A 13,143-nucleotide genomic window follows, 5' to 3' on the forward strand; every position below is an offset into this window, starting at 1 on the left:
AAATCTTTGCTGCACACATCCATGAGTGAAGCACTGTGCAGCATTCATTCCTGATAGGACAGGTGCCTTCCCACCAGCCAGTACCCTGAAACTACCCCCTACGCTCCCTAGCCTGGTCTGGCATCTACATGCTGCCCAGGCACCAAATTTCCTCCCTGATACAGTCTCTTCTTTTCTCCTCCCTCTTAGGGATTTTTCTTGAGATTCCAAGGAATCTGCAAACTAAAGTAGATTTTCTTCTTGAAAAATATCAGGAGACTAATGAAAAACGATGACCGACCTGGCACCTGAGTTGCTCAGGAGGAAGAGAGCAGCTTAAAATGCCTTCAAGAGCATCAAAGAAATAGCTAAGAGGACAAAGAACGTCCTGCTCCGGGCAGAAATCTCTTCGATTTCTGCATTAACATACACCTCAGAGACCTGGGCCCTATGAAAACAGGATGAGATCGCTATTTGGGACTCCCAAAGAGGAATCGAAAGAGCTATGCTTGGAGTACCAAGTTTCACTCAAGTGAGAGAAAGAATACGGAGGTCTGACCTTCATAGACAATCAAGAATCAGGGAAGCTGTCTCATTTGCCGAGGCATCGAAAATCAGATGGGCTGAACACGTAAGGAGATTTGGAGACAACCGCTGGACTAGAGCCATTACCGACTGGATTCCATGGGATATCAAAAGACCGCATGGCCACCCACCTACCAGATGGTCAGACTTCTTCGTCAAGACCCTGAACGATTGGTTTGAGGCTCTTCGTGTTCCTAGAAGGAACAGATGCCATTGGGCTACACTAGCACATGACAGGGACGAATGGAGACATTACTGGAGCCCGCTCGAGCAAATCGACAATTAACAGGAAGCCAAATAAGCAAGTGAGCAAGTGATTGAAAAAAAGGAAGAAGACAGAGAACTGAATTAAAGCCTGGGAGCCCAGTTGTACATCTAAGCTCCACTGAAAAGTAGGCATGAAAACAATGAAGATAAACAATAATCTCTTGGGTTTGATCTCTTAAGTTCTTCTACTTCACTTGCTTTTCACATTAACTCCATTTTACAGATAGGAACTGAGTCTCAGAACAAAGAGATTGTTGTCTAAAACAATAAAGACACTCAGCCACATGGGTGGCACCTGTCCTTTCCTCTCTCTCTCTCGTCTCAGTGATTTCGTGCACCACAGGAGTGGATTTCTCCTTCTTCTGGAGTCCCTACCTGATTTTCAGGGTCTAGAGATATCCTACTCTAACAATGTCTGCCTCTTCTGCTGGGTCTGGCAAGTACAGACCTGCCCTTATGTCTTCCATACCTGGGCCATTCCAGAAATGCTTCTGACACGAGCTGGCTTGGGGCCTTTATGGGAGTTTACATATCTGGGTGTATGTGCACCTGATGTGTCCTTTATGGGAGTTTACATATCTGGGGTATGTGCACCTGATGTGTCTGTTCATAGAGGCTTGTGGAAGGGGCTTGCAGGGAATGTTGTATGCGATTGTGTGTTCATGTTCAAGGACACATAATAAGGGTCCACAATACAAGACTGGAATGTTTCCTTTCTGTGTGGATGTATAGACATCTCTAGCTGTGTCAGTGTAGCTGGATGTCTCTGAGACATGGGTGAAAATCTCTTGAGGTGTCTATGTATTATTTAAACGCACAGAGGTGTCCTGTGGTGCATGCTTACTATTCTCTGTATGTGTGAGTGTGCAGGTGTGCCTCTGGGGTGTGCATGTGTGTAAGTATCATATAGATGGGTTTGTAGATTTATAGATAGGTCACCCTGAGACTTATGTGTACATAGATGTTTTTGTGTTACGTGGTGTTAGCTCTGTGTAAGATTTATTTCTCAGTTAGGTATTTCTGCATGGTACATGTACATCTCAATGTAGTAAATGTGTGATGTGCATGTGTCTATAGTGTATGTGGATGGTGTATGTATTGGGCACCCATCTCTATGGTTGGTGTGTGTGTGTGTGTGTGTACACGCGTGTGCACACACGTGCATGTGAGCATTGTATGCTGCTGAGCAGATCGTTGCTGACCTGGCTTTTCTGTGAGCACTGAGCATTCAGCTGACACAGCAAATCTCTGAAAGAGAAGCCTCAGGAGGAAGTTAGAGTGAGCATACCTCACGCATGCGCAATGAGAAATGGAGTGCTACTCACGTATTTTCCAAATGGCAGAGGACTCCCGACTTTCGCTTCCTAGGAAGCCCAAGAGAGCCCTTTATGGGAGCAGTACCAAAAACAGATATTGCCAACTATTCGAGGGATCCTTAAGCTAGACAGGGTGAGTGGAAGAGATTGGAAAGTGGGAGGTTTGTGCTGAAGGATAGAAAAGCAGAGGGAGTAAGTCAGATTCTGGGAGGCACCAGCGTTGAAGTGACCCCAAAGGTCTGTGAATCAAGCATGAAGTGGTGTGAATTTGTATGCATAAACATACGTGGTGAGAGGGTGTATGTGCACCTGTGTTGTGTGGTGGGTGGGGGACACACATGCATATGCCTGGTGTGAGTAGGCTGTGGAGTACTTATGCACATGTGTGGTTGTAAGAGTGTATATGCACATACATGATAAATATGGGGCTGTGGTACATATGCATATGTGTGGGGTGTGTGTGTGTGTGTATGGTATATACGGTGTGTGCACTTGTATGATGTATGAGGAGCAGGATGTTTGTGACATGTGTAGGGTACATGAGAATATATGCACACATATAGCGTATGCGTACCATATGGTAATTGTGGATGTGGGCACATGTGTGGAACATGTGACTGTGGAATGTTTATACATGTGTGTAGGAGGGTGGGTGGATACATCCATGGATGGTACATCCAGGGTGCGGTGTGTGTGCCCTAACTTTCAAGGTCCACAACTTTCGACTCTCCTCCCACTGTTGGCTTCCAGAGGGAAGCAAGCACCTTCAAGTTAGGTGGGGAATCAAGTTCGATGCCTCTCCCTGCCTACCACCCCTGCTCCCGACATGCCAGCTCTGCTGTTTGACAGACAGCTGTTATTTGACAGACTGTACTGTGCCAGGGCACCACAACTGACTCTGGAGCTGTCAGAAACCGAACTGATTCTCCAAGCTGCCAGGCCTTTGTTCCAGGCCACTTAAAATGCTTTTATCCATATGGTTGTCTTGAACAGGATCCTGTTCAAATGGCCTAAACCTGGCGATAAACCCAACCTTTCAGATTACAGTTTAAACTCGACTGCCTCACTGGGGAGGAGAAAGAGCAGAATTCCTGTGCAAAACCTCTCGGAATAATCCCTTGAGCCTCCCCACAGGGCTCCAGCCCCCTAATGGATGCTTTGATGACAGCAGATAAAGGCCAAAGGTACTTTTATTCTCTCAGAAATTGCTCCAAATAAACAACCTTGATGATTAAAGCAATAGAAATCCCCGGAAGATTGATGGCTTGGAAAATGCTGCTGAGTGAATGAATAACTTCCCCCTTTATTTCCAAGAGCTAATATTTGTCCACATTTGCTGCCTTTTAGAAAAAAAGTGCAATCTTTTTTTTTTGTCTGAGTGTTGGTCAGAGACAAACAATCACCATCCAGTTATTACTTGAACTTTAAACCAAGCTCTATTTATGAGCAACTGAGGCTGCCGTCAGCACCCACCTGTTTATGGGTCTGTACATGGGACCGCCATACCTGAGTCTGGGTTTTTAGAGTTGAGCCAGGTTTTCAAATTCCTTTTGATAGCTCCCCAAATATATCACCTCTTTCCTGCTGCAGAAGAGCCTTCAGAAACCAGCCCAGAACCATTTTTAATGGCTGTGCTCATTCTGTGTCTAAACAAAACCCATCACTGAATGCCATGAGGAGGCCTGGAGTACAGGATGGGGCTGCTCTGTCCTGAATAAGTTGGGGAGGGTGGTTTCCAGCCACATGCCAGGCCATTGCTGAGAATTCCTTTAGTGATGGACTGCTGCTTTCGTGGGCTGTACCTGGGCAGCAGGTGCTATATTGGGTCTAGTACAAACAAGCTTCTGGAAAGCATCTGCTTTACTCAGCACTGTTAGAAACATTCTGAGAATTGGCACTCAGATAAGGTCCCAAAGTGTTGAGGTTGAGTCCCTCACTCATCCCTATGTGCTGTCCCATTGCACTTCTTCCCCTGCTTAAGAGATAAATATCAGTTCTCTTCGGAACTAACTCTTTGGCTTCCAGAACAATCTCCTCTCCCTGAAGTTCTTGATTCCTTTCTCTCCTAGTTGCTCTCTACTCTCTACTGAATGAGTACAGCTACATACAGATTATCCTCTGGTTCTTCAGCTGGCTTCATTTCTGCCACCTTTTCTTCTGCTCCAATTCAGCCACCTGGAAAATCATCATTACCTGAAATTGTGTTAGCTGCACCTAAAGAAGTATATACTTCTTCCTATCACCACAATCTCCTAAATCCTTCCATATTTTTCTCTGTTCTTCCCATACTTTGTCAGTCTACTTGGCTTACTTCATTCGGACTTCTTATTTTCCTATTCCCTTTAACAGTTCCTCCCATTCACCAGCCAATTCAGACTGTTTTTTTTTTCCTTCAAATTCATCTGGAAACCCTGGATTCCAACAATAGTCACAGACTCTGCAGTTACTCCCGTAGTGCATTTCATTGGTGCACCAAATCCCAGGTGCTCAGGTTACCATCAGTGCATACCATAGTCTCTTTCTCCATCTGGGTCCGTAAAGCCACATTAAATCCTTCTACACTTTCTACACCTGGCTTGTGGGATCCCCTAATGCCTATATTAAATGCCCCTTATTCTTACAGACCTCCCAGCTTTCACACTTACCCTGTAAATTAGCATAGTGATAAGCAATATAAAAAAGGAAAAAATAACAAAGAGCCATCCCAGATCTGGGTAAAATACAAACAGAGATAGCAAACAAGGAAAGGTCAGGTCTCAGGCATGTCTAGGTTCACCAAGTATGTTTGGGCATGAACTCATGCATGCACAAAAGAGATGCAACCAAGGTTAGTTTGAAAAATCTCCACAATAGACACATGCCAATCACCTCTTGATTTCCACCAGTCAAAGGTCTTGCAGACTGGAGAATTAATTTGGTGTCTGACAGCCTCAGAGTCAGTGGTCTCCCCAGCTGTCTGTCAAATAACAGAGCAGGAAATTTCCACCTATAAGAACTGCTCTATCTAAAAACATCATTTGCATAGAGTAGACTTGAATAGGGGCTAGCTCTAGTTTAACACACATCTCAAGTGTCTGTGTGTCCTGGGTGACAATCCTGAACTCTTCAAACTTGCAAATCTGTTATAATACTCGAGAAACAACACATTAGCGGTTATAGTCTAGTAGGATTGCCAAAACTTGGCCAGATTTCAGTTTCTTGATCAACAATGGTATCCTGAACAAATTAGAAACCACCAGGGTGGGAGGAGGGGAGTCTATAATGACTTACTAAATTACCAACTACCTAACCAAATCCAGTCCTTCCAGTGTTCCTTGGGCTCTAATAAAAGAGAAACAATCTCAATTTTGTTTGCTTTTTAAAAAAATTTTTTGGTTTTGTTTTTCAATTTTTTCTACTCTAAAGAACCATGATATACAAAGTTATTAATAGTTCTAGTTGGGTTTTAAGCATATCCTACCACCAGTGTCAATTTCCCTCTGCCAATATTCCAATGTTCTCTCCCGCCCCACCTACCTCCCCACCACCTGGACAGGCACATTTTAAAATTGTGTTTGTAATTTAGATCTCATGTTTTCATTATGGTTGAGTCTATGCTTTGGATATACAGCAATACCACTCTCCAACATCACAGGTATAACCAAAGCCCCTGGTCCTTGCTGTTTCCCTTTCTCATCTTCTTCTTTTCCCTTCAACTTCTTTCCTTCTATGTCTCTTTATACTCTAGAGTCAAGGGTGATCTAGGTATCCACCTTTTTGACACTACATTTTCTTGTCCAGTCATACTATAGATGACCAATAAATGAGATCATTTTGGGTTTGTCTTCTTCTGTCTACTTCACTCAATATAATATTTGCATTTCCAAACAAGTTGCAGCAAGTTACATGATTTCATCTTTTTATGCAGCTGCATAGTATTCCACTGCATATATACCATATCTTCATAATCCACTCACCTGTCCTTAGACACTTAGGTTGATCCATATCTTAGCTATTGTACTAAATGCTAAATAATTAATGATGTGAAGATGTACGTTTACAAGCTCTTTTTTTCTAAGATTAAACCTTCTAGCATCACCTCTTGCTTGAAACTGATGCTACGAGGTTCACTAAGAACTTCATTGTAAAGTATTTAATCATCTTCCTGAGTTATGCACAGTTTGAAATCCTTAGTTCGCTTAGTTGGTTTTGAGATTTCCATGCTTTTCAGTTTTCCCATTCCCTCTGACTGGTGTGATCTCTCTCACCTTGCTCTCCCAAATCCCTATTCCTGTGTCCTTGTATAAATGGTGTTTTTATGAGATTTACTTTTTCCTTGTTCAACATACTCTTTCTAAACATTACTGTCGGCGACACACATTTTTTAACATTTTTGTATTGACTATCTGTGAAATAGACTATTGTAAATATGTTCATGATTGGGTTTCATACAATGTCATACAATGATCCCACATGCATCCCTCCACCAGTGTACATTTCTCACTACCAATGTCCCCGTTTCCCTCCCATCATCCCCCAACACTCCTCTTCTTCTTCTTCTTCTTCCTCTGCCTCTTCCTCTTCTTCTTCTTCTTCTTCTTCTTCTTCTTCTTCTTCTTCTTCTTCTTCTTCTTCTTCTTCTTCTTCTTCTTCTTCTCCTCCTCCTCCTCCTCCTCCTCCTCTTCCTCTTCCTCTTCTCTTCTCTTCCTCTTCCTCTTCTCTTCTCCTCTTTCTCTTCCTCTTCCTCTTCCTCTTCTTCTTCTTCTTCTTCTTCTCCTCCTCCTCCTCCTCCTCCTCTTCCTCTTCCTCTTCTCTTCTCCTCTTCCTCTTCTCTTCTCCTCTTCCTCTTCCCCTTCCTCTTCTTCTTCTTCCTCTTCTTCTTCTTCCTCTTCTTCTTCTTCTTCTTCTTCTTCTTCTTCTTCTTCTTCTTCTTCTTCTTCTTCTCTCTCTCTCCTTTTTTGTATTATAGTTTGCAATACAGGTTCTTAGAGTTTATAGTATTTGTTTATGGTGTTCAGTAATTTTATCTGGAAGGTAAGGCTGGATTGGCTTTTTAAACTGAGTGGCAGCCTTGGGGTGTGGACGTGACTGTTGAGGCTTCCAGAAGTATAGGGAGGTGGGAGGCACACCACCCGACCCTGACAAAGCCTGGATATTTCAGTCACAAAACTCACATACATGAATTTTCAGCAGATTATATCTTGGTGAGCCCCATATTGAGACAGTGGAGTCCAGTCCAGAGCACAGTGGCAATTTAGGGTTGTGGAAGCAAGCAGCTGCCAGGTAGGCTACACATTATTATAGGGCTTCACTAAACATATTTGTGTGGGAGATTCCAATTACTTATTTCTAACTCAAAAGTTTCTCCTGGTATCCAGGAGTGTAGCCCACCTTGATGGTTTAGCATCTGTACATTGGTTATCTGTCTCATAGGGATTTACACTCTATGTTCTTGTGTTCTCCCAACATTAAGACTGGTATCCCGTCCCAACCCTTCTCTTTCTCATTGTTTTCTTGATCTTTTTAAGCCAGTGATTAAGACATGATCATGATCCTTGGCCTCTTCCTTTCCACACAAGAGCCAGAGTCAACCTGGAATCTCTATTTTGCATGCACCACTATGTTTTCTGTACTTTGAGATTCTTGAGGATAAGGACATCAATCATCTGGGTACTTTAGCACCTACCGTGGTGCCAGAAACTTCCTAGACTCTCGATATATTTATATATAGAATTAATGAGGAATGACTTCTTGAAGCATGTTGTCACCATGTTACAGATGACTGAGTCTCAAAAACGTTAAATAATTTAACCAAAGCCATGCAGTTAGCAAGAGACGCCAAAATTTGAACCTAGATCTGTCTAAATAGAGAATCTATAAACTTACATGTTTGTCCTATGTCAGATTTAGGGATGTGGCATTTTCATGTGCCAACATTCTGCCCACATTTGTGGGAAGTTGAAAGCTAAGCATATAAGAAATTTGCATTGTGAGTTGAAGTTGGAATCAAATGTTCACTAGTCTTTCATACTTTAAGATTCTATTTTGTCTGTGTCCTGATTCTGACAGATAGGGTCCAAGCCCCACCATATCACTGGAGAAGTTTTCCCAGTTGCCTCTGTCTCAGGCTGGCCCAGCTCCCTTCAGCTTCTTTGCCATCATGCTTTCCTTTCTCTCCAGGTGGCTATGTGCCATCTGGCACTTGCCTCCAAGGCTCCACTTTGCCAAATGTGCTCCATCTTCCTTTTGAAGACTGCAGAACCTAGAATTTCAACTTATACTCATATTCATACACATTCTCACACACGGGCCTGTATGCATGCCCACATGTGTGCACACTCACACACACACACACACACACACACACACACACACACACACACAGCTTTCTTGGTTAGAAATAGGCTGTGGTCCAGATTTTGAACAAAGAGAACTTGGCTCAGGCAAGAAGAGGTCCACCAGATTTTGAGCATCTCCCATTGATCATGTCCTGAAGTAAAGAAACACTGGGTATTGGGCCAAAAACAGGTCTGAGTTGAAGGAAAACCCTGAGGACAACTGAAAGGATGAAAAGGAGCTCATGTAGGCAAACAATGGAGAAAGACTCCTGGCAAACAGGAATATTTGGGAAGGGAAAAGACAAAGACACTTGTGGAGATACAGGGTAGAGAATATTCAGAGAGTGGAGGACACAAAATGATATTAGATGCACTGTCCTCCTGTTGTTCATCGATTTGCTCGAGTGGGTACCAGTAACATCTCCATTGTGAGAATTGTTGTTACTGTTTTTGGCATATCAAATACATCACGGGGAGCTTGCCAGGCTTTGCTGTGCAGGCGGGATACTTTTTTTTTTTTTTTAATTTTTTTATTAGTGAAACACCATGAGGTACAGTTTTAGACTTACAAATTTTTGTGTTTGGGTTTCAGTTATACAATTATCAAGTACCCATCCCTCCACCAGTGCCCATCCTCCACCACCACGGGTCCCAGCATCCCTCCCACCCTCTGTCCCCCACCCCCATCCCACCCTGCCTCTGTGGCAGGGCATTCCCCCTTGTTCTCTCTGTCTTCTTTTGGGTCCTGTGTTTTGCAAGAGAGGCATTGAGTGGCAATCATGTTTGGTCTATAGTCTACTTTCAGCATGCTTCTCCCACCCTGGGAGGATCCTCCCAATACCCTTTATTTGGTGCTCTCTTCTCTATCTGAGCTTCAGGCAGGATACTTTTGGTAGCTTGCCGGGCTCTCTGAGAGGGATGGAGAAATCGAACCTAGGTCAGCCACGTGCAAGGAAAATGCCCTCAAAACTTTTTCAGAAGACAGTTGCAGTTGCGATGTCAATTACAAATGTAAGACTCTGAAATAACAACAGCAATAATAATAATATTAGGGGGCAAGTTGAAATAGAGAAGGAACAAAAGGAGTAAGCACACCATTTTTCAAAAAATAATTATTCTGTGCCGTGTCATAAGCCAAGCCATTCCCTACATTCACACGCTGATTCTTCACACAACTTTAGGAGGAATATTAAATTCCCCATTTAAAAAATGAAGAACTGGGTCAGCCAAAATGGAATTACTTGTATTCTTAGGAAAAATCATTTTACTAAATGTAAGTAATTAGAAGGCAGATTAAACTAGGTTGGAGAATGAATTGAAAGTAAAAATGGAGAGATAACAGAACACTTGTGAAGGTTTGGACACTTCACAAAAATGAAATGAGATAGGCCACGTTGAATGTATCAACCCAGCACTGTCATAGGCTGTGCTACTGAACTCAGGCCTGCACCTCTGTTTACAGAGCTTTCGCAGTGAAAAATTAAGGACATTGTATTGGATCTGTCTAGTGCTGACCTTGAGGGTCTGTGTAGACATCTCAGAGAAATTTAAATTTAGCATTTCTCAAAGTATAGCCATGTGTTGCACTTCTAAGGAAACATTCTAAAGAGTTTCTCATAAATTCAAATTTGGAGACTGTTGCCACTGGCATAGACTGAGGGAAAGAACTGGAGTCTCTGCCTTTGGGGCCGGGGGTAGGGGTGGTTCCCAAGCAGTATTCAGGAGCCCCACGGGTCATTTCCTGCAGTAGTTCCCAGCTGGCAAATCGATCAGTTTGAAGATGTGAAACTGTGCTTGAGTCCTATGTAATTGGCGATCACCAGGAGTAACCCTGGCACCACTGAGGGGTCGCAAAGGCTACACCTTTGGGTGTGTTTGGGTGCTCATGTGACATCAAGGTTTGAACTCCAGTTCTGGAGCATGAAAAACATGTGCCACCCCACTTCTGAGTCTCTTCGTTTTTGTGTTTTGCTTTGTTATTGTTTTTTATTTGTTTTGGATCGGTTTGGGACCACTCCCAGCAGTGCTCTGGGCTTACACCTGGCCCTATGCTCTGGGATAACTCCTGGCAGAGCTCTGGGGACCATATGGAGTGCCTGCAATAGAAGTCAATCCAGCCAAGTACAAGGCAAGTGTCCTACCTACTGCACTAATGCTCTGACCCTGAGTCTCTTCACTCTCATAAGTTCTAAGGCTGCCCAATATAGAGACTGAGAACATTAATCCTAGGAATCAGCACTTTGTCCAATTTGTGCAGGAATATCAGTTGAGTGTTTTCTAGTTATAAATTGATGATTTTAAAAAATGAAGCTCCTACATAGCTGAATTTTTTAAAGGAGGGGGTCTCGGAGTTAGATTTAAAGTTCGCTCTGTCTCTAGAACTTTCCTGGAGAAATTTCAGAATGAGCTGATTATATTTTGCACAATGAGTCCTAGCTTTCCTCAACATATCTTGAATGTAGGCATTTATCAACATGCCTTTGGTTCAACTGCTGGTTAAGGGTTTTGTGTGCAGACCACATGGCTTACTCATGAGTTCCCCGTCCCCCTCCCCCCCCCCCCCCCCCCCCCCGCTTCATAGAGTCTGTTCTTTAGGAAAGATCAACAAATTCCTGGCTCTTTCAAGTTTATGGAGTACTTGGAAACACTCTATCTGCATAGCCCACAGTCTGTGATTTGTATACAGATTATCACTTCCATTCACAATTATGTTGCCTAAGGCCCAAAGTGATCAGGCCTCATATGCACTCTCAAGAAGATAGCATGGTGGAACAGATACAGTCACTCAGTGAGTGTTAGTCCATTAGGATGGCTACAAGACATCCCATGGAACAAACAGCTAATAAACAAGAGAAACTTAGTTTCACTGTTCTGGAGCCTAGAAGTCTCAGATCTGGAAACCAGGCTAAATTGATTCCTCTACTGGATTACAGAAATCTGACGATATTCTCTCAGAGCAGAAGGGTATATGAAATCCCCCTTTAATAAAAACACAAATTCTAGTGGTACGGTGTGGCGTGCTTCAAAACATATTTTGAAGAGCTGTGAAGTTGTACTCCCAAAACATATAGTCGGGTAGACTTGATTTAATTTTTTTAAATTAAAAATTAATTTAGTAATGAGTTAATTTTAGAAGCACTAACCTTATTCATAAATGCTCAGAACCATGATCTAATGGCTCCAAAGCCCCTGGCTACTAATCTGATCCCCTTTAGGGGATTTCAACATTTAAATTTCAGAAAGATGCAAACATTCAAAACATAGCATTATGGTTTTCTGTCTTCAAGTCTAGAATTCTGCTAAGAATCCTCAGAACAAGCCCTTCTGATGCTCTTTTATTCATCACCTGACTATATAGCCCTGACATGCTCCTGAACCTCTCAGCACGCCATGTACCGCTCTAACTTCCTTCACAAGCCTGCAGCAACGTGGCTATAGTGCCCAGACTAGAGTTTGTGCTGATAAAGGCAAGCTCTAGTCTGGTTTTGGTTCCTGCAGAGCTTCTTGGCAGATCAGAGCTAATCTCTCCCCAGGCAATTCATGGGGCTCTTAGTTGGGCTCTCAAAGCCTCCTGCTCTGTACCAAAGACACAGCGCCTATTACTGCAATTTGGGGCTGCAGTGAAGACTAGCTAGAAGAAGACTGGGAAATAAGCACACAGAAAGACGTTCTTCTAGAGGCTGAGGAACCCCCAAGGAGTAGTGTGTCCTCGTGCAGAGTACTTTTTCACTCCAGCACTTGATTAAAAGGTGTTGGGCTATTTAAATGGTTGCTAACTTCATGACTAAAGTGTCAAACCTAATTTTTTGAAACTTTAGAAAATATATTTGCAAAGCTCTTTCAATGGAAACTTTTTTCTGCCAAGTTCCACCATAGCACACATTTTTACAGTCCTTACAATTCCTTGAAAAAACTCAATGTATAATAGAAGTGCTGACAGATGCTGGACCATTGCAGCCCGTCTAACAGCTCAGCTGTATTTATTTTTCATTACACTTGACTCTAATTGGTGCTGCTTTAACTGTGGCTCATACCAGCAAGAACCTTTTAACTCAGACATCAGCCCAGGGAAATTGGCCTTTTTCCCCATATCTTGGCTCTTAATATTAGCACATGCCCATATTTCTCTCCTTTTAAATGATCTTTATGTTTTTTGAAAGGCAGTTAGATTCATTTTTTAAAGCACTGGATTTGAAATGAAATAAAACCAAAATTTAATCCAGGTTTCTCTGTTAAATGACCTTTGAAAAATTCATTTAACCTTAATGAACCTCAGTTTCCTCATCTATACATGGAGAGCATAATTCCTATCTAGTAGGGTGATGATATATATGCTACAGTATCTAGAGGTAAGGTTAGTGATGCCTCTAGCAAAGTACCTCAAGAGTAAAATGAGCTTGAGACTGTAGCATTTAGTGCACAGCTATACATTCATCAATATTATGACTAATGACAGTGCTTTATGCAGAAAAAAAAATCTGTTTCTTATTAGTCCATGTGCAATTTTCTACAACTGCAATGAATAAAATAAATAAATAAATAAATAAAAACACTCTCATAGAGAACCCTTTGACAACCTACATTTTTTTTCTTCATTAAAAACCTACTTACTTGGGCAAAGAGATGGGTCTGAGCTTCGAGCTTGCCTAGGTCTTCCCAGGCTGCTCCCAGAGATGCTC

This window comes from Sorex fumeus, unplaced genomic scaffold (genome assembly GCF_029834395.1).
Source record: "Sorex fumeus unplaced genomic scaffold, SorFum_2.1 ptg000006l, whole genome shotgun sequence".
In the NCBI taxonomy this organism is placed as follows: Eukaryota; Metazoa; Chordata; class Mammalia; order Eulipotyphla; family Soricidae; genus Sorex; species Sorex fumeus.